The sequence below is a fragment of the Schistocerca serialis genome, chromosome 4 (genome assembly GCF_023864345.2).
Source record: "Schistocerca serialis cubense isolate TAMUIC-IGC-003099 chromosome 4, iqSchSeri2.2, whole genome shotgun sequence".
Classification (NCBI taxonomy): Eukaryota; Metazoa; Arthropoda; class Insecta; order Orthoptera; family Acrididae; genus Schistocerca; species Schistocerca serialis.
In genome coordinates, this window is record NC_064641.1 from 477,381,215 (window position 1) to 477,403,666 (window position 22,452).

The following is a 22,452-nucleotide window of genomic DNA, read 5'->3' on the forward strand; positions in this document are numbered from 1 at the left end:
AAAAATGAGAGAAAGAGTGAGAATTGGGCAATAATGTTGAAAGACATAGTTTGATTTATATTTTAGAAGGCCTTTAGTAAAGTTCATACCTTCACATGGAAGAAAAGAGAAGTCTCCAGTTTGACTCTGGAAAAGTAACACAAAGAAAACATGACGGTTGAAATCACTGGGTGCTAGATATACCAAGCAAGGCAGTTGTGGTAAGATCTCATAGACTAAGTGTGAACAGAGTCATAGTTTCTTGAGTGAAGGTGATCAGGTGCATAGTCATGCAGTAGTTGCACACCTTTCTCACTCATTTCTTAACTCTTCTGCTTGATCCCAGGCTACAGAGTAATCAGAATATTTTGTAATTATCTGTTGTAATTTCCTGTTCCTTTTTTGTATAGGCAGTGACAATCTCAAGAGTCGGGCAGCATAATGTTTCCAGGAGAGAATTCTGTCCTTGTCTTCTTTGACACACACTGGACTCGCATTCGGGAGGATGACAGTTGAATCCCGCTTCCGGCCATCTTGATTTAGGTTTTCCGTGATTTCCTTAAATCACTCCAGGCAAATGCCGGGATGGTTCTTTGAAAAGACATGGCTGACTTCATTTCCTGTCCTTCCCTAAACCGATGAGACCGATGACCTCGCTGTCTGGTCTCCTCCCAAATACAACCAATCTTCTTTGACAGGGGGAATTTTTTGCACCTTTTATTTGTTTAAGGGTTATAATTGTGAAACCAACATTTGTCCTTTATTATCACATGGCTGAAAACCTTGTTTTCCTTGTGCTTCCGTGTTCTCAACGTTTCTACAGCATTCCTACCTTTGAATGAGCATTAACAAACAAGGGACCCATCATGCTGACATTCTGATTGTGTACAGTAGATCGTTCAGGTTCTTATGCACTGACCTTATACTAACACCACTCTTTCTGACAGTTGTTTGGCTGGTAGTGGATCTTTATTTATTTAATTGTTTTTGCATCTAGTCATCAATATGAAGGGTTTTGGAAATGTCAAATTCAAAAGGTCTTAGTGTTAAGGTAGTGATTACACACAATCAATAATACTTGACAGAATACTTGACAATCTTTAAATATATTAGTACAGCAGAAAACATTAATTTACCACTTATTCTGAACTCTATATTTTATCAAAATGTTCTTGCTGATTTATAAAACCACTTGAAACATTTTATGTCTAACTTGCATATGATGTTACAGCACATCAGTGGGTTCTTAATGTTTTGTGCTTTAAAATTTGTTAAGTGAATACAGACACATTTCAATTAAGACTTTTTTTAGTTTTGATTTGAATTATTTTTATTACTATTTTTCAGAGACTGTGGTGGCTTATTATATTTTATCACCCCATTAGTGCATAGGCTCCGGTCTGTCATTTTTACTTTTATTCTTTGTCTTTGGACCTTATGTTGTGCTCATGTATATCACTATATTTAATTACTTCAGTTTTCTTAGAGACAAAAAAGAGTAATTAATTTATAGAGGTACAAAGAATAGATGGTGAAGAATTTGTGTTGTATGAAAACTTCATGACAAAAACTTTTACAGCCCAGTCCTTGTGTGACCCGTAACTCTTTTTTTGTAGCAGCAGTATTCTTCTAAGGTGTATGTCTACAACACAACCCCATGCAATAGGTAAGATAGAGACAGATTGTCCATAACATACAGTTTTCAGACTGTGGGTGGGCACCATTTTGGACAGTTCAGACAGAAAATAATAGCCCAGTGCCTACGTCATTACACAGCAATATCCAGATAGACACTAGGAATTTACAGCTGTTCACTTCCTCTACCACTATCCCTCATAACTAATTTATGCATGAATGGTGTGAGCTAGGACTTGTAATGTCTCTTGTAGCAGTCTCTCCTCGATATTTTCAGAAATTTTATAAATTATATAACTCAGTACATATCTCGAAATATCTGTTCTTATCTTACCGATTCCTAAACTTTAGTATACGATGATTATCAATGAAAAGTAGTTTCAGGCCCTATTATTCCTTGGAGCATGCATTTACTCCATGGAATAGCTTCTCTGCTATCTTTGTTCTCTCTTATGAAAAGAACGATGGAGATCTTGCCGATTAGCCGTGAAAGAACGAAGATGTATATGTATGTATTGTTGAGCGAGTCGCCATCTTGATGAGATTCTGTATGATAAGGAATTTAATACATGAACTAAACTAAAGTAAGTGTGTTCGCGTATTATGTAACTGATTATTATTGACAGTGTCTGCTTACTATGCTGTGTTGCACGGGATCAGTGAGGAACGTCTGATTTACAATGGACAAACCTGCCGTTTTGTATGCTCTAGATATCCAGTTTATTACTTCCAATAAATAGGCTAACACGTCTTACCAGCAGATCTCCAGTCTTCCCCATGTAATCACCGAAAGTTAATAATTATTACAAATGTTTTCAGGAGATCGACTGACAATTTTCGTCGCACCGAGACTTCGAAATTGCTTCACTGCCTTATGGAATTTAAGTTAAGCTCAATTTAATCAGGATAGAACAGTATTGAACTGTGTGAATGTGATAAGCCTGCTTTGTGAATGAAAATTCCCTTAATATACGCATGTTTTTTTACTATCCTGATCAGTGAAGCTAAATCAGGCTGGTGTGAGAGAGGTTTTTAAATTTTAGATCCCACAAAAAATATTAAAGACTGTTGATATTTTAAAAAATATTGGGAATCCAATATATCAATGTTTATAAAAATATCATTATCGGCTCTCAGTATATTGAAAAAAGTATCGATATCGGTGGAAGAAATAACAACGTATCTGTCTATAAAAATATTGGCCGTTAATTGTAAATATAGCTCCAGTTTTAGAGATGTATATTTAAATACTGATTTATTATTACATGTTCTGTACATCAACAAGCTTCAACCTGCCTATCCCCTTTACTGCAAGAAGAGAAAGGAAAACAATACACGTTCACTCTTGGTGATAACCACTTTACTAAAAATGGTAATTCCATGTAAGTGGCACAATAAAAGGTGTCTCATGGGTCTGTTGTTCGATTTTGTCACTTATAGGATTTGTAAAAAATGGAACACCTACAGTCGTAGTTATGATGTTATTTATTATATGGCTACTCATTTCGGTAGCCATCTTCAGGCCTTAACTGTAGCTGATAGGGTTAACTGCAATTGTATATATGATTCATCAGTGGCCAACATCTATGAACTGGTTTTTGCAGGCTACCTGTAACAACAATGTTATTTTTCCAACCATCAACTAGTTGTTACAGATAGTCTGCAAAACCCAGTTCATAGATTTTGGCCACCAGCATCAATCAAGGCCTGAAGATGCTGTACTGAAGCACTGAAACTGGTAGCCATATAATAAATAATATCATAAGGGCAACTGTAGGTGCTCCATTCTATTACATAAGTGAGCAGCGAAGTCCCTCAAATCTCCAATCAGAAGGATGGACATACATGTGGGTTTGTCTGGGACACTTCATGTCGACTTCCCTGCTTTTTCATTTCTGCCAACGCCAGTGAACTAGCAGTTGTAGCGTCATAAATGTGTAGTGAAGCCAAAAATTGCAGTTTCTCTTGGTAGCCCCGAGTGTTGATCATCAGCATTTCCTCTCACATGTCTGCGCTACCGCAAAGGCCGATCTTTTCATTTAGATTTTTGTTCCTAATTTTCAGCAACTGTTTTTAAAGACTGCTGATGTGAAGAAATAACACACTAGTTGCATTAAAAATTGTTTTTTAACGCAACTGGTGTGCTATTTTTTCACATTGGAAATCTTGTTATGCCATTGACACCACCACCACCACCACCACCACCACCACCACCACTTCTTCTTTCGTGCCACATATACTTCCTTCACACAGTCAAAGAGAAAGTTTGGATGTGATGAAGCTCAAAAAGTAGTAAGACTCCTTCACACATTGGAAGTAAAATTATGTTCTACTGCAATTTAAAAAGAATAACTTCAAATATTTATCAAAAATTATTAAAAAGAATGTAATATAAAATAAAAGTATTGGAACTTGATATTGCCATTTTGATACTGATACATCGATATATTGGGCAAAGAAATATTGGCGATATACATCGACATTTTTCGGAAAAATTATTGATATGTCCATATTTTGTCAACAGCCCTAGTGTGAGATGCCAGTTGCAAATATTAGTTTCTGGTATTTACTTACATTGGCCTTCAGTCTTTGTGCAAGGAAATATGTATTTAATTCTAATACCCTATTAGTTGTTGAAAATTCCACTTTTTCACAACCTTTGCCATTGAATGAAACTGAGGTGTCGTCAGTATAATTTACAGTGTGAGATTTAAAGGAGTGTACAATATGATTACTATATGCTAGAAAAAGGAAAGGGCCAAGAACAGCCTTGAGGGACTCCCTTCGTCACTGTTTCACTTATGGATTTGAATGTTAAAACCTTATTATCAATTTGATATGTAAGGTTGGTACACTGTTCCAATTTATCAGCTATGTGGCTAGTAGGTTCATTGATGAATCATTGATATTATATGCTTGCATGTTGTTTTTATATATATATATATATATATATATATATATATATATATATATATATATATATATATATATATATATATATATATATATATATATATATATATAAAATAGAAGCCTATGGTTTACTGAGTCAGAAGCTTTGCTTAGGTCTAGAAATATTCTGGTTGCATAAATACCCAATTCTATTTTACTGTATACTTCATGGAAGAAACTGGTAAGAGAAGTGGCTGAAATTAGTTTTTTCCTAAATCCATGCTGCGACTGTGTAAGCATTTCATGTCTTGAGGAAAAAGCTGAGAGTTGTAATAAGGTAACTGCTTCAGATATTTTATTGAAGGTGGGAATTAAATCCATGCTGTGACTGGATAAGCATTGCATGTCTTGAGGAAAAGGCTGTGAGTTGTAACAGGATAACTGCTTCAAATATTTTATTGAAGGTGGGAATTAGTGATTTGGTCTATAATTTGAAACTACTTCTTTACTTCCCTTTGTATGGATCGGCTGAATTACACTCATTTTTTAAGGCACTTGAATACATGTCTTCATTAACACAGCAATCGGTAAGATAGGTAAGGGGTTTAGCTATTTCATTGACACACTTCTTTAATGCCACACTTGATATCAGTAGTTGTTCTTTAGCTTTTGTATAACACCAAAGCTTCAGCTGTTGTGATGATCCTTGATTGCTTCAGTAGAAATGGTCTGATACTGTATTGTTTGTCTTACGGATCTGTGCATTACACACATTCATTATCTCCATTTCATCTTGAACTAACTTTGTCAGTTTCTTTTGTAAATGCTAATGACTGCACATGTGACCAAATTATTCAGCACAGCAATGTACTTGCTCCTTTTGCTACAGTAGTCTGCCAAGGAACACAATGCAGAAACAATAGCATGAACAACAGAAAAAAAACCTGTGCTTCCAATGCATATGTGTACCTTCAAATATTGACATTAGTTTAGTCAGAGGTAGAAATTTTATGACCTCCCTTCATAGAAATTAAGAAATAAATTTTTTTTGATGAAATGAAATCTTGAACAAGATCTTCCAACTATTTTCAGACAGTTTAACAAGAGTATGAAATATATTTACACTTATATGCAATGTGTACCAAATTAAAGTTATGCTTGTTGATGTGTGAAAATTCACAAAAGAGATCTTACTGCTAGAGAAAGTATTTTGGTTAATATAATGCTTTTCATTTGATGATTCCTTTTCTGACAGCTATTATAGCCCTCTGTGACCAGTTACTTCATAACATGTCAGGTGTAAGCTCAGTAGCACTGCTTTTGTTCTCATCTTTAGGAAGTTAATTTTTACGCAAATGGTGTCCCTTGTCAGTCCATCCTACTGGAACTACAAAATGCCACAACTCTGGAAGAAACAGTCTTTGCAACATGTGCACAAATTGTTCTGCTGTTCTGTTGGTGTACAACATTTTTAAAAGAAGTATGATGACAACATGTTTGGGTGATATGACACACATGCTAATTAATTTAGGAGAGTAAAGACATTTTGTGCATTTCAAATGAGTTAACTGTTTCTAAACCCTGCAGCTAACCATTCAGGTGAAAATTTGTGTCATTGCTCACAAACAGGTCCACAGTAAATATCATTATCACAAATGAAAATAGCATTACAAATTGAAGTCTCTGTACTACATGTTCTTTTTTCAAGTTATGTTACATGAAACCAACTGAAGTTCTCTTTGACATTATGTACACTGGTAAATGGCACACAGGTTTGTGCAGACACCCTTTATTTCCTGTACTATTTGCTACATTGGATTCTGCTGTCCTCATAGTTGGCATTCCATTATGTGTTCCTCCATGTTCTCTTGTTCTGGCTGCTTCCCATTTCTGCTTATTGACAGCAACAAATAGTCAATTCTACAAGGTTATTCAATTTCAGGCTCACAGCCACTGCTCAGCGTGATAATATTAGTTGCATCAAGTTATGCATAGAAGTACTCATAGCAGTGGGCAGTTAGCAACAACTAGGAATAATAATCATTCATTACTTAGGCAAAGAAAATTCATTAAAGTTTTTAATATATGCAACATTATTTGCAAGTAAGTCTCATACCCAATGCTATTAATCACAGTGTGCAATAAGCAGTATACTTCACCTGGCATAAACTTTTGTGCTATGGAAGAAGCCACCAGTACAACACACCAACATAACTAAAGAAATTTATAGGGAACATATGCTGACCTTCGACTGAAAATATTACTTTATACTTTCAAATGGGTCATTAATCCATTAGTTTACCATATAGGTTCGTTCAGAGATTGTTTTATGAATTTATTTCATAGCAAGACTAACCAGATTGAAATGTTACATATTCTCATGAAAGAAACTATTTCAGTTAATGCTCTATAATGTAAATGGATAAATAAAAAAATCTACTCACCAAGGGCGACAGGAGGACATGCACACACAAAAAGGTTTAACTTTTACAAGCCTTTGGAACCTGTGGCTCCTTCTTCTGGCAGAAGAGCTGAAGGGGACAGAAGAGGGGTGAAGGAATAGGACTAGAGAGATTTAGGAAAAGGGGTACAGTTCAGAAAAGTTATCTGGAACCCTGGGTCAGAGGAGAGTTTAACTTGTGTGTGTGTGTGTGTGTGTGTGTGTGTGTGTGTGTGTGTGTGTGTGTGTGTGTGTGTGTTTCTCCTGCTGCCTCTTTGTGAGTAGATTTTTTGTCTATCCATTTAAATTATTTTGTCAATAATTGATTATTTCGGTTAATACTCTGTTTGACAAAAAAAAAAAAAAAATAAAAAATAAAAAATAAAATAAAAATTGGTATCGCTTTCTCTCTTAAACAATATGAATAGTGCTTCTTTATTCATTGGGTGAAGCCTGTAATATTTGAAATGAAGTTGTTCTGGCATGATAGCAGCTGATGGCCCATAACCCACAATTGCAGAGCTTTGCAAAGGTAGAAAAATTCTTATTATTCAATTCCATATCACAAGCGGAAAGTGAAGGTAAAGGAAACCATGACAACTTGAAATTAACAGTTGATATGTTATTTAAACACACTTACATGATACACACAGCTTCAGCAAGTCAATATTTCCATCATTTAAACAGTATAGCGATGTTCTCTCTGTCGAGCGCAGCCGAATCAGAATGAACAAAAGTTAACACATAAAAGAGAAGGTTTATAATAATCTCTGACATTACTTTCCACATTCTGTGATTCTACTGTCACTTTCACATGCCCTTTTTGAGCACAACACTTTACACTAATTCATTCAATATTTTTTGAATTTCCAGGGGATGGCATACTCTGCAACTCTTCGTTAATTAATGAAAAGGCTGTTCTATGAGGTTCATTCAAATGAAGCCTGGTCAGTGCATCTGTCTTTGCCTTACATGTAGGTGGCACCATGTAACTGCGGGCATGGTGGCACCATCTATTGGTAGAGAGACTGAAATGTGCGTACCGTTTGATGTTGCATAGTGTCAGTGTGGTTTCACCCTGAAAAGAAGGTGGTCACACAAGTTATCATCCACTACCGAACACTCAGGCAAGTAAGCAGGAACAATGAGGAGTGATTCGATTTTTGATGACAGAGGGAGTTGGAGGGCATGAAATGTATCGACGTATGAAGGCTGTGTATGGTGAGTACAGTCTGAGTTGTTTAAGTGTTGTGGAATGGTGCAAATGATTCCTTGAGGGGCGTGAGTCACTGGAAGGTGATGCTCGTACTGGACAGGCTCATCACGTCATCACACCGGAAATGGTTGCGGAAGTGAATGCTTTAGTCTTGGACAATCGCAGAATCACCGTGGACGAGATCCATTGGTTACTGGGTATTAGCGTGGGCATTGCCCACACTATAATGTATCAACACGTGAACTTTTGAAAAATCTGTGCACAGTGGGTTCCCTACTAACAGACCGCCGAACAGCGCAATACTTGAATGGTGCTGTCTTTGAGTCATCTGCAACATTATCATGAGGAGGAATACAGCTTTCTGTCATGTATTGTCACAGGTGACGAAACATGGTGTCACCATTTTGAACCAGAAAGCAAATGTCAAGAGCAAGCAGTGGAAACATGCGACTTCACCATCTCCAAAGAAAGCAAAGGCCATACACACCACTTCTGGTAAGGTCATGATGTCTTCCTTTTTTGACCACAAGGGCCACTGTTTGTCAAGTTCCTGGAACGGGGAACCACCGTCAATGTCCAGCGTCATCAAGCCACTTTACAGAACCTTAGATGAGCCATCAAGTCGAAATGCTGAGGCATGTTGTCCGATGGCATTATCCTCCTGCGTGATAATGCCTGCCCATAAACAGCCAATGCGGTGAAGACGACATTGCAACAGTTTTGGTGGGAAATGCTAGAACATCCACCATACAGCTCCGACTCTTTACCATGTGACTTTCATGGGACTGGACCTCTAAAAGAAGCTATTCGCTGACATAGATTTGTAACAGACGATGTAGTGTGTGACTGGGTCCAGGCCTGGATCCAACAGCAGCCTACTAGCTTCTTCAAGGATGGAATCGACTGGCTAGTGTCACAATGGGATAAATATACCGACAGTTTTGGTGACTATTTTTGGGTATGTGTACTGTATATGTGTACTCTCTGAAAACAGTAATGATTCCATTACCGGTAAAACAAGGAACCAAGAAATTCAGCGAGCACAGGACAATCAGCTTCATTTCACATGCAGCCAAAGTGATGTTACGAAAAATTAATAAAAGACTTGAAAAAGTAATGGAGGAGAATCTTGGCAAGGAGCAGTTTGGCTTGAGACGGAATACGGGCACCAGAGATGCAATAGGGCTCCTACGAATCTTGGGAGAAAGGTTTATTGAAAAAGGAAGAGACCTGTATATGTGCTTCATCGATTTAGAAAAGGCATTTGACAAAGTGGTTTGGGACAAGCTGGCGACTATAATGAGGGAAAAGAGAGTGGACTGGAAAACCAGCAGACTTATATACTCATTATATCTTAATCAAAAAGTTTCAGTTAAAGTGAGAGGAGAAAGTACAAACTGGATCAGACTAGGAAAAGGAGTAAGACAAGGATGCTGTTTATCACCTACTCTTTTCAACCTCTACTTGGAAAATATGATTGACCAATGCTCATTAGATGACAAAGGAGTAGAAATTGGAGGAAGAAGAGTAGGGTGTTTGAGATTTGCTGATGACATGGTCCTTCTAGCCACAGGGGAAAAAGAATTACAGGATTTAGTGGACACCATTGCAACTAATAGAAAAAAATGGAATGAAAATTAACACAAATAAAAAAAAAGTATTGGCACTAGGAGGAAATAAGGAAATAAAAATTATGCTGAATGGGGAAACACTAGAACAGGTGCAAAATTTTGAGTATCTTGGAAGCAGGATAGACACTGACTGGAAGTGCACCACAGAAATTAAAACAAGGATAGCAATGGCAAAAGAGGCATTTTATGAGAAAAGGAGAATCTTCTGCAGCGGTCTGGACAGAGAACTCAGAAAGAGGCTCATAAAAGTCTTGTATGGAGTGTTCTTCTATATGGCGCTGAAACATGGACTATGAGGAAAAAAGACAGAGAAAGGCTGGAGGCTTTTGAGATCTGGACATGGCGGAAGATGGAAAGAATAAATTGGATGAACAGAGTAAAAACTGAAGAGGTACTGAGAAGAGTGGGAGAGAAAAGACAGTTACTAGATGTAATAAAGAGAAGAAAAAGAAATTGAATTGGGCATATATTAAGAAAGAATGACCGACTGATAAAAACAGTTTTAGAAGGTTATGTAGAAGGGAACAGGAATTGAGGAAGGAAGAGATTCCAGATACTGGATGACACGATGGACGGTACAACATACAGCAGCCTTAAGAAGGATGCAATGGATCGCAGAAAATGGAGAGGCAAAGGACCTGCTAATATAGCAGATAACTGGTGATGATGATGTACTGTATATAACTACATTTTTGAGTTAATAAAATTGTTACCGTTACTTTACACTAGTGACCGGGTTTCATTTAAATCCCCTTATAGTTGCTCTGTAGAACTTTATATGTAGTTCACTACCAGTTTCAGCTTTTTTGTTAAGCCTTTCTCAAATAGATCTGAAAAGTGGGGAAGTAATGTCCAAAGATGTAAGTGCAAGTTTGGTAGATTTAAAATCTTGCTTGTCTAATGATGACACAGGAAAATGGTTGTTTCAAGACTGTCTTGAACTAGCCTTGAGACAACCATGTTTTCAAGACATCATTAGACAAGAAAGCTATCAAACTTGCTTCAAATCTATCAAACTTGTACTGTTGGACTTTATTTCTCCTCTTTTCAGATCCACTTGTGAATGGCTTAACAAAAAAGCCGAAACTGGTAATGCACTTAATAAAGTTCTACAGAGCAGCAGAAGTGACCTTTTCATTAATTCTATTATGTTATACGGGGGTTCAACAAAAAAGTGAACACTGGCTTACTGGTAATTGTCTTATGTCATGGATAAAATCAAGTATTATGTCTTCAATAAAATCATTTTCTTATATGTTTTGCTTGTAATGTAACATCTCTGAAAGTATTCTCAGCAGACAGGATATCTAATGAGTTGTGTGGTGTTGTATTGATCTGTAGTCATGTTGAACCACACACACTTTCACTGAGGACAAATTGTAGACAGTGTGCCCTGTATGAGTTTGCATTTGATGAACTACACGTGCTTGTCAGTCATGATAAATGGTGAGCATCTCTGGAAACTAAACCAGGCTGGGCTGGATATGGGTTTGGCATACATGAGGTTGCTGACCTAAGATCTGGTCATCACTGGTCTTCTGCTCCAGTAAAATCTGGAAATGCATTGAGCACAGTAGTTAACATTGTGTTTCACAAAGAGTGAGGCTCTTGGCTGAACTCCATCATATAGCACAACATTGTTTTAAAAGCCCTTCTGTTTCAAGGTGAGCTGCATGTTGATGGCCTGTGTGCTTGTTGAGATGAAACAGTCATTCGTGGAAACCTACTGGGCAGGACTCTTCCTGAGTTCGCTCCTTTTCTCTAGCTTCAGTTGGGAACATAAGAAGTGAACAAACTGAAAACTTTCCCACTGGGATGGGCCTGATAGCTAAAAATCTGACCAAATTCCCTAGAGGATACTCCTTCATGAAAGGGAGCTCTAAAAAAGCAATGAACTATAGCACAACATCGAGTATGTTACAGAGGTCATAAACTTCTGGCAAAAACATCTATTTCTCTACAAGTCCAACTGTTACAAATTGCAAAAAATATTTCACAGGACATAATTTCAGCAAGAATGTTGTTTCATTTAGACAGATCTACTGTGGATAGATGTTTAAAAATTAAAAGTCAGTTGAGAAGAAGGAGGTGTAACAGGAGTGAGAAATTGCATGAATATAAATGGCTAGCTTAAAAATATATTTATAGTTACTTTCAGTTCACCTATCTTATCCAGACATTTCAGGCTTGTTTCCCTTGACTTAAGATGTGACACTGTGTCCCCAGATTATTGAGCTGTTTCAAATGCCAGAAGTGTGGGTGCATTGTTGTACTGTGCAATGGCCAGATGATCTGTGGGAGAGTTGTGTATGAAACAGTTGCATCCTGTTCTTCACTGGTATGCGTACAGCATTTAGGAATCATGCAGTATGAAGTCCTGACTGTTCAGTTTTCATTGAAATAAAGTATAATTAAGTGAAAATGAGATAAATGGAAAAAAGTGAAGTTATCACTGTAAGTGTTTGTACATTTATCCCACTGTAAGTCAAGATGGTCAACACCTTCACAGAAAAGATGTTTGTGGTTGCTTATGGAACAATGATTATACCCAGGGTGCACCTCTTAGTCTGAAACAAATTGACAGCTATGGAAGTCTTCCTTCAGGACTCCAAAAATATGGAAGTTACATGGGGAAGGATCGGGACTGTACAGAGTGTGTGTAAGAACTTCCCAGTGGAACTGCTGTAGTGTAGTTGAAACAACCTTGGGAATATGGGAGAGGGAATTTTGTTGGCAGGTTGTTTTGACAGTGCTGCAGAAGATTCGATGGGAAGCCCTTACACATACTCTACACAGTCTCGATCTCTCCCCATGTGACTTCCATGTTTTTAGAGCCCTGAAGTAAGACATTTATAACTGTTGATTTCCATTGGATGAAGAGATGCACACTGGGGTATAATCCTGATTCCATAGGCAGTCTCATTTTCATTCGACTGCCCCTTATACAAGTAAGAGGATACTCTATGCTCAAGGTACAAAATTTAGCTAGACTTTTAAGTTTCCAGTATTAGCATCAACATTGATACCTGTCATTAAAAAAGGTAAATACTGAAAACTTCTCAACTGAGTCTGTGGAAGCTGAAATAGTCGCCTGTAACTGTGACTGGTCCTGCAAAGACCGTGTACTGAGATCTCAGCCAGTCATTATTTCTTGCCTGCAAACACAGGAGATAATACAGTAAAATACGTCATAATAAACCTGCTTTTAAGGAATTCCGACTTTTCAGAAATGTTTATGTTGGTCCTAGTGAAATTGCCATGAGAGCAATGTAGCTGAAACTTGTTTTTAATAAACACTGTTTTTCAGAAAAAGTTAACTTCTAAAACATAGATATGAAGCTACAAATTACATAAATTAAAACCTATATTTGAAGAAATGCTTAAAATATTCAGGAATCTGCATCTATTCCTATAATATTTGACATGTATGTATTTGTTGTTTTGGCTCCTGTGGGTGTCAACCCTAGCACAAACAAGGATGGAGAGATTCGTGCCACTGGCCAGTGGCATGAATCCAAAATGATGTGGACACATCACTTTCAAATTAATAGATCACTTTATTTCTGAAAGTGAAAGAAACATAACTTAACTTCTCATTATGAAGTGGTTTGTTGTGCTTCTTGAGCCTCCTACAAGAAGTGAATAGTGAATAGTGTGTATAGTGAATAGTGTTTTATTCATCTCATAACATACAATTTCTAATCATATGATTAGTGTACAGGAGACACGTCAAAAAATGGATAATACAACTTAGGCCTAATCGATACAAAGAATTTTAACATTAATGTAAACTTTTATTTTTCTTTCCTCCCTTTTGTGAAGGACAGCTACATTTACACACAAGACTATATGTAAATTTATCCTGCTCAAATGTTCAGTTCATCCTTCATGAACTCATCAACAGTGTAGTAGCAGCGTTTGACAAGTATATCATATAGCTTTGTTTTCAGTGTCTCTAGCTTCGTACTCAGAACATTCTTTCCTTTTAGCTTGTTATGGGTTTTCATTGCCATATACTGAGGAGACTGCGCATATAGGTTTAACCGATGAGTGGGAAGCATAAAATTGTCTTTGTTTCTTGTGTTATATGAGTGACTGAAACAGTTTTTCTCGAATAACTCTAAATTGCTATATAGAAAGATGATAATATCATAGATGTATAAGGAGGGAACTGTTAATAACTGTTGTTTTTCAAATAGTGGGCGACATGATGTCCTTGGATGGGCGGTACACATGTTCCTTATTATTCTTTTCTGTAGCTTTAGTATGTGCAATATATTGCTTGAATTTCCCCAAAAAATAATACCGTACCTTACAACTGATTGAAAGTAGCTGTGGTATGCAATTTTCCTTGTATTCATGTCTGTTGCACCAGCTAATATTTGCATAGCAAATGCAAAGCTACATAATTTGTTTAACAGGTAGTCAACATGTTTATTCCAATTTAAATTTTTATCTAGGTTTAACCCTAAAAACTTTACAGAATCTACTTCTTCTATATCCTGATTTTTATGAGTTATTTAAATTTCTTGGGGCTTTGACTGTTTTGTTCTGAACTGGACTATGTGGGTTTTGGGGATGTTCAATCTTAATCCATTCAGTTGGAACCATGTTTCTAGTTTGTTCATTGTGTTTATTATGTCAAGAGGGATGTTTTCTGGCTCCTGGTTTTCAATTAATACAGATGTGTCATCTGCAAATAAAATCGATGGAGCATTTATATTGTTCGGTAAATCATTAACATAGAACAAGAACAAAATAGGTCCTAGAATCGAGCCTTGAGGGACACCTTGGGCTACTGTTTTCCATTTTGAATAGTAATTTGCTGCATTTGATGAGACAATTACTCTTTGTTTCCTATTTGGTAAGTATGAAGTAAGTCAATTTAGAACATTACCCTTGATCCCATACTTGTCAAGCTTATAGATAAGCAGTGCATGATTTACAGAGTCAAAGGCTTTTGTGAGATCACAAAAGATTCCTGCAACTTTATTATGGTTGTCTAATGATGTGCTGATCTTGTCGATAAACTTGTTAATTGCATCAGTAGTACTTTTGCCACGCTGGAAACCAAATTGGTTTTCCATAATAATATCATATTTCTCGATAAAATTTCGAATCTGCATAGCAGCAGCATTTTCAAAGATTTTTGAAAGGACTGGAAGGAGGGAGATGGGACGATAATTCCCCATATCCTCTCTTGGCCCTTTTTTGAGCAACGGTTTTACTTCCGCATACTTCAGCACCTCTGGGAAGCTTCCTTGTTCAAAGGATTGGTTTATTATTTTAGATAGTGGGTATCCTATTATTTTACACACAAATTTAAGGACTTTTGCTGGTATTCCATCCCAACCTGCAGAATTTTTGTTTTTTAGTTTTAATATAATTTTTTCTACATCTATTGTTGAAACTGTTTTGAATTTTGTGAGGCATTCAGAATTATGATTTAGTCCAAAGGGACATACATTGTTCCCATAATCTGCAACATTAACATCTGGTTTCACTACATTAATGAAGAACTCATTGAAGCATTCTGAAATTTGAGCCGGATTTACAATGATCTCATCTTCAAGCTTAATTGTCTAGAGGCTTTGATACCTAATTCGTGTTTTACAACTGACCACACTGCCTTTGATTTATTCTCATGTTTTAGATTAATTTATTATTTGTCATTTGCTTTGCTGCTTTGACAACTTTCTTAAATGTACTTTTGTATCGTTTAACATATTCAATAAATTCAATTTTTTTATTATGTCTTAGTTCCTTATGTAGCTGCCTTTTCTTAGCACTGGAGATTTTTATACCTTTAGTGATCCATTTTAATTTTGTCATTTTATTAAAATAAGTTTTTTGTGGAAACATTTCATTGAAAACACTTAGAAAATCCCTTAGAAATGCTTAAAAATTTGCCGTGCATGAAATATTTTTATGAAAGTGCCATTCTGTCTCCTTGAGCTTATCATGGAATAGAGTCAAAGTTTCTTGGTTGAAGATCCTTTTTACATAAGCTTTTTTGCATGGGACTTCTCTACCTGCTCTGGGTAACTCAATGAATAATGCTAAATGATCAGAAATTGCTAGATCTAGACAAAATTTATATCCATTTTCAAATATGTAATTCGTTAAAATATTGTCAATGCATGTGGCTGACTGAGCATTTTCTCTTGTAGATTCAGAAAAATTTAATTTGAAGCCATATTTTTTTATTAAGTCTGTAAATTTTGATACCTCACATGTTTCATTCAACACATTGATATTGAAATCAGCAGCAACCACAATTTTTTTCCTCTTTTCTTTACCGAGGTATTCTAACAAACTCTGAAATTTACGTAGGAAATGCTCAGTTGTCACCTCCCTGGGATTCTATAAATTGATATTATAACAACATTTAAGTCCTTTAACTCAACACAGCAACTTTCAAAAATACACTCTTCATTAAAACAATTGAAATCACATCTTACATGGTAATCTAAATCAGAATGAATGAGTATGCATGAACCTCCTCGTGACTTATTTATCCTACAAAAGCTGGTAGCTACCTTGAAGTTTTCAATTTTATTTAAGATTTTTATGGTATCACTACTAAGCCAGTGTTCATTTAAACAAATTACTTTAACACTCAGAAATTCAGATAAAAAAACTTGTAGCTCATCCAACTTAGAGCTTCTGTCACATGAGTATTCAGCACTGAAACCATTTATTTTACAATGCATTATATAGTTACTACTAAGATCATCATTTTTATTTTTTAAAGACCTAATATTTAATAATGAGCCATTCTCACAAAAGGGTAGGTCTGGATTCTTCTGTAGCATCCCATCACCTTGCTCACTTGGCTTGTATATTTCTTTGTCACTTTGATGTTGTGTACTTACATCCATAGTTAGATTCTTGATGGCACTGGATCTGGATGGTGCTGAGGTGATTTCCCTGGTGCCAGCCATAAAAAATCACTGTTCCTCTCTGGAGCTTTCCTTGTTCTGGAAGACACACGTACAGCAGCTTGTTTGTCTTCCAGTATTTTTGGAGCTTGCAAAATTTGTGCTTCATTTCTTTTTAGCTTGAACCATTTTGTAATTTGAGTTTGTTTCCCAGCTTGAATGTTACTTTCTGGCATATTGGTTTTAAACCATTTCGTGATTTGACACTGATTGATGGCTATATTGTTCGCTGCATGAAAAGAACGCTTTGTTACTTGCGATTGATTTCCACTTGTCCTGGGTACTTCATTGCACCGCGAAATACGAGTAAAAATTTTTTCCGTAAGTATCTCCTTTCCTAATGCATTCAAATGAAGACCGTGAACTGTATGGAGCCTTCGCTCCAAACCGTTTATGTCAATAACGTCTGTATTTACAAACTGAGAGCATATTTCACTGAAGCTCTTGTTTGCGGCATGAATTTCACTGTTTACACACGACCACCTCGGTAAATCGTGACGATGCGGGATATTTACAACTTGTACATTCATGTGAGATAAAGTATTGAGGCATTTTCTCAATTCTGTTCTAGCCTTGAACGACTCATTTCTATATACGTCATTTGATCCTCCCAGCAATACAACAAAGTCATCCTTACACAAACTAGTTACTTCACGTAATTTTGTAACGTTTTTCAGTTCACTTAATGGAGCCCCAGGCTTCATGAAACCGTTTGCCCTGTAATTGTATTTTTCCGTTAGCAATGCGGCAATTCCACGGCCGTGGCTATTGCCTAACACACATATTTTCCCGTATTTTACAATGTTAGCAGTCGGAAGTTCACCGTACAGCGGTTTGTTTACTTTTTGTGGTTCACTTCGAAACTTTTCGACTTTGGCTGGGATGTTCATTTAATCTTCAGTAGTGAATACTCCCACAAGGTTGTTCTTTGATACACTATTACTACTTGCAGACTGTACGCTAAGTATCATCTTCCTATTACTCGGTACTGATGCTCTTGAAGTCTGCAACTAAACTGGGCCCGACCAGTGATGGGCAGCTAGTTAAATCGTTTTGACAGGGGGTAATAAACTCTGTGTTCCTGGAGGTGTGGCACTGTCCGCTCTTTCCATTGGCATGCGGGTCAGTGCCTTCTTGCTGCCGCTTTGCAGTTCTGCGCTGATCGGTGTGCAGTTGAAGCTTTGGGACTGCACGTTCCTCCACCCCAAACTGCCACACTGTTGTCATGTAGGGAGCCATTTTATGACAAAAGGGGGAGGGAGGAAGCTGGGTGGCATGAAGAGCTGGGAGGTGCAACTGGGACCGATGCCAAGTCCCCGGCTGCGCCCCAACATCCGCCCTGCACTCTGAGGGGAATGTCACTCGGATAACTCCTGAGAGCATGCCCACCCTCTTCCTGAGCTGGCCTGATGAGAAACAGAGAAGGCATCAATGACAATGGTGGTGGCGATGCTGATGGCAGTGGTGACGGACCCGGCTCCATGACGGCTGCTGTGATGAGCACTGGAAAGTTGAGCTGCTGCAGTGGCAAATGCTACATTGGTTCCACAGGCATTGCTGAAGAGAAGGCTCCAAGCAGTGTCTGCACTGGCCGCAATATCCTTGTAGGATGCAAATCTGGGAACAGAAAATCTGCGAAAGAATCTAGCAATCGAGATCATGTCTCACAATCGAGAAGCATGGTTGGTTGGTTGGTTGGTTTGGGGAAGGAGACCAGACAGTGAGGTCATCGGTCTCATCGGATTAGGGAAGGACGGGGAAGGAAGTTGGCCGTGCCCTTTGAAAGGAACCATCCCGGCATTTGCCTGGAGCGATTTAGGGAAATCACGGAAAACCTAAATCAGGATGGCCGGACGCGGGATTGAACCGTCGTCCTCCTGAATTTGTGTCCAGTGTCTAACCACTGAGAAGCATGGTTCTTGTTCTGATGATAGTGCAGTAACCCAGTGGGACATTGAATTACATACATGCAAGTGCCCAAACTTCTCTCCCAGTATCCGGTGCAACTAACAACTCTGAATAGAATAGAATCATTAGGCACAAAGCGATATTCGCAGAGCGTGGGGGGCTCAGTGCGCTGCAGTGGGTGCAACAACTAGAGCAGTGTATGGTAACACTGGCCATGTAGAAGCTCCGCGAGCTATGGGCCGTCTCAGGACTGTGAGTGGTACATTGCGAGGAAGAGCAGCAGTGCTTGTTGCCATGTGTGGGAGGCATGTAGTTTGTTCATCTGTTGCTTGAACGTAATGTACAAACTGCTCAGCTTCTCCATTTGACTGAGGATGAAACGGAGCACTGGTAAGGTGAGTGATACCATAGGCTGTACAATACTGTTCAAAGTCCTAAGGCATAAACTGTGGTCCATTGTCTGTAACCAACACTTCAGGGAAAAAAAATCCAAGCAAAGATAGATGACAAAGCCTGAATGATACTACATGATGTAGTCAAGTTCATGGGCACTGCAAACAGATATTTGCTAAAAGAGTCCGCAACAATAAGACAACTAGTGTTCCAAAAGTATCAGCAAAGTCAACACCCACTTGTTGCCATAGTGATGGAGACTTTGGCCAAGCTGAAAACATTTGTGGTGGGGCCGATAGATTTTCAGCACAAGCACAACACCATGCCTGGCCATGTACAGTGCTGACGTGCTAACGGTTTTGTGTGTACAATTCACCAATGCCCTTGGTGGAGCGATCGCAACACATCTTTTTGCAACCCTTTATGAATAATCACATGCAATTGTCCAGAGTAAATCTGCAATGAAATCACACTGTGCTGGATGGAGAGGCTATACCGAAGAGCAAAATATCGGCACACAAAAGAATTCTGAATGTTTTTTCACTGAACAAGGCCAAACAGTATGGATGTAGTACAACAAAAAGTTCAAGTCAGGGTCTGCTTCCATGGCCTGTGCAATTTTCCTACAGTGCAGTGGAAAAGTCTGTAGAAGTTCAGTGTCCTGCACTTCGATCTAACAATGAGCTACAGCAGTAGCATAGGATTCAGAATCAGGACCAACAAGAAGGCGAAAAAGGTTGTCAGCATTTACATGCTTCCAGGTGGGCTGATACTATGACAATAACAAAGCCAAACATTGCAGCTTCTTAGCCATGAGTGGCACAACAGATTTGGGCAGATTGAAGAAAGATTGAAGTGGCTTATGGTCTGTCACTAGGTAAAACATGTGACCAAACAGATAATGCTGAAACTTTGTCATGCCATAGACAGTAGCGAGCACTTCCTTCTCGATTTGGGTGTAGTTACATTGAGTCTTGGTCAATAGCTTGGAAGCAATCGGCCTGTCCTATTAACCAAATCTGTGCAAAAGCATAGCTCCAAGAAGCGTCCATTGCCAAAACTACAGACTTAGTGGGTTCAAAATGAACAATGCGTCCCTCACTCAGCAAGGCATTTTAAGTTTCTGGAATGCTTCCTGACACACTCGTTGGGCTGCATTGGGCATAAACTGGATATAATATGTCATCTTCCCGAAAAATGACTGCAATTCCGTCACATTCCTTGGGGTAGGGAAGTCCTGGCTGGCCAGCAAATGTAGTTGAATGGGATGAATGCCTTGGCGATTAATAGCATGTCATAAGTACTGAATTTCGGTCTGAAAAAAGGTACATTTGTCCAGGTACATTTCAAACCTGCAACTGAAAGTCGTCTAAGTAATTTGAATAGAATGAAACTTTTGCAGTAAGCTGTTGTAAGTAGTGTAAGAATTTGGCAGGTGCGGAAGCTAATTTCCCTGAAGCGTATTTGTAAATTCTGTTAGATGAGGAGTCTCAGAAAGTGTTTGTGGTCAACACACATTTAGGATTGCTCAGATTTCTGCACTTACCCTTTGACAGTTCAAATGGTAAGTGCAGAAATCTGAGCAATCCTAAATGTGTGTTGACCACAAACACTTTCTGAGACTCCTCATCTAACAGAATTTACAAATACTCTTCGGGGAAGTTAGCTTTTGATAAGTAGTGGCCTGCAGTGAGCCTCTCCTAAATTTCTCAGGGCAAGACAATGGATAAGTATTAGTTATTGTTTATGGATGCACAGTGGATTTAAAGTCAACAGAAAAACTGTAGTGTCATGGAATAGTAAAGAGTTGGAAATGTGGAATATTGTCAAAGTTTCGTTGCCTATGCTGAGAGCCAGAGGCAGTAGGTTAGCCAAGAGGTAGGAGTATTGCACATATATTGGAATGTGTCGTCACGCAGGGGCAATGGCCTGGTTACACACAATAGGCAAGAGAGAATTGCTTAGCACGCGGGTTTGTGTTAGACGGAGACTTTCGTAGAGTGCAAGACAGAGGTATAGCGTCAGCTGTACTGCATTACAGAACTTCGCGTAAGTCTGCCGTAACAACACGTAACTCTGTCGCAAGAACACCTAAGGGGCGAGTACGACAGATGAATCAGCAGTATTAGTGGAACGAATGCATTCATTACAAATGAGCATGACATCAGGATGTCGCTCGTGCTTCCTTTAAATACGCCACCTTTGATAGCAACAAGGCACTCGCAGTTAGACTTGCAGTAAGATGTGTACTGGGTCACTGCGTAGTGATCAGCTCGGTGATCGACATGTTAATCTTTATTAAGGAGATGTTACAGTAAGGGCGGCCCATCCAGCAGCAGACGTGAGGGGACAGTACCAGCTCTGGTCCTCTCTGCTGCTGCTGTCAATCATCAACTCAGGATTAGCACACATCGCGGCAGACTCACTCGCTGCCAATGATGACCACATCAGTGAGCCGTCGTAAAGATTGTGCGGGGCCTAGGCCCTGTGCATCCGCCATCACAACTGGGTGAGCCGACGACGCTGGGGGACTGCAGCCCGTTCCGCTTGTCCACTGTGGACGAACCACCAGGAGGAGCAGGGAAGAAGATGGGGTGGGATAGAGTACACTCCGCACTACGAGAATGCCTCTTGTGCCGACAGTGCCGGGACTCCAACCCGGAGCCTCATACGCGAAGTGGCTTGCTGTCCGCAGCCAAGCCGGCCGGCCAGCCAGCCAGGCGCCACCAGCCACACGTGGCCGAAGTACGAAGTAAGGACATTCCTTCGCTACGTCACAGCATGCAGTGCTGCGCTAGCAAGACTGTGCGGCCCGGAGCTGGTGTCATCACTACGAGTCAGCGAGGACTCGAGGAAGGTCGTTGATATCACCAAACTCAGCCAGCCTGTGTTATGCAGGCCACATTGTACTCGGCAGGAATAAAGGTGTTATGAATTAATAATGTTTCTTTGGCGTTTCTGACGCTTCCACAGTCATTTCCTAGCATCCTGACAACTGGAGAGGTCACCGCTCGGCCATCCAGTTCACCGTAGGCGACAGGGACCACCGGGGTGCCTACAAAAAAAAGTCTTCTAGAAGGCTTTGGTAAGATTACTAAGAAAGAAGCCCATTGAATAGGGTGGGTAGGACCAATAACATCATTGTCCTGCCATTCTTTAAGTTCACTTGCAACTTTGTCTCCAAGTGCATGAGGGAAGGGACGCGCCAGAAAAAACATAGGTTGCGCATTGTCCTTCATTATTGTGTGCCACAAAATTATTTGCTGTGCCAGGTCTGCCAGAAAATAAATTGGGAAACCCCTTAGTCTATTGAGTAACACTGTCATTTTGGTTGAAAGTTGTTGTAGAATCATGGAACACATTTTGTGTTCAGACATAATGACCTTTCTAGGCTCTGAGAAGCTCATCTGCAGAAAC

At 38.8% G+C, this 22,452-nt stretch overlaps 1 protein-coding gene across 2 annotated transcripts in view; it reads left to right on the forward strand.

Moving 5' to 3' along the window:
- The window catches only part of LOC126475159 (gamma-glutamyl hydrolase-like), a 92,521-nt gene that overhangs the window by 64,965 nt on the left and 5,104 nt on the right, over nucleotides 1-22,452 (forward strand). The gene's annotated exons all lie outside the window — the stretch shown is intronic.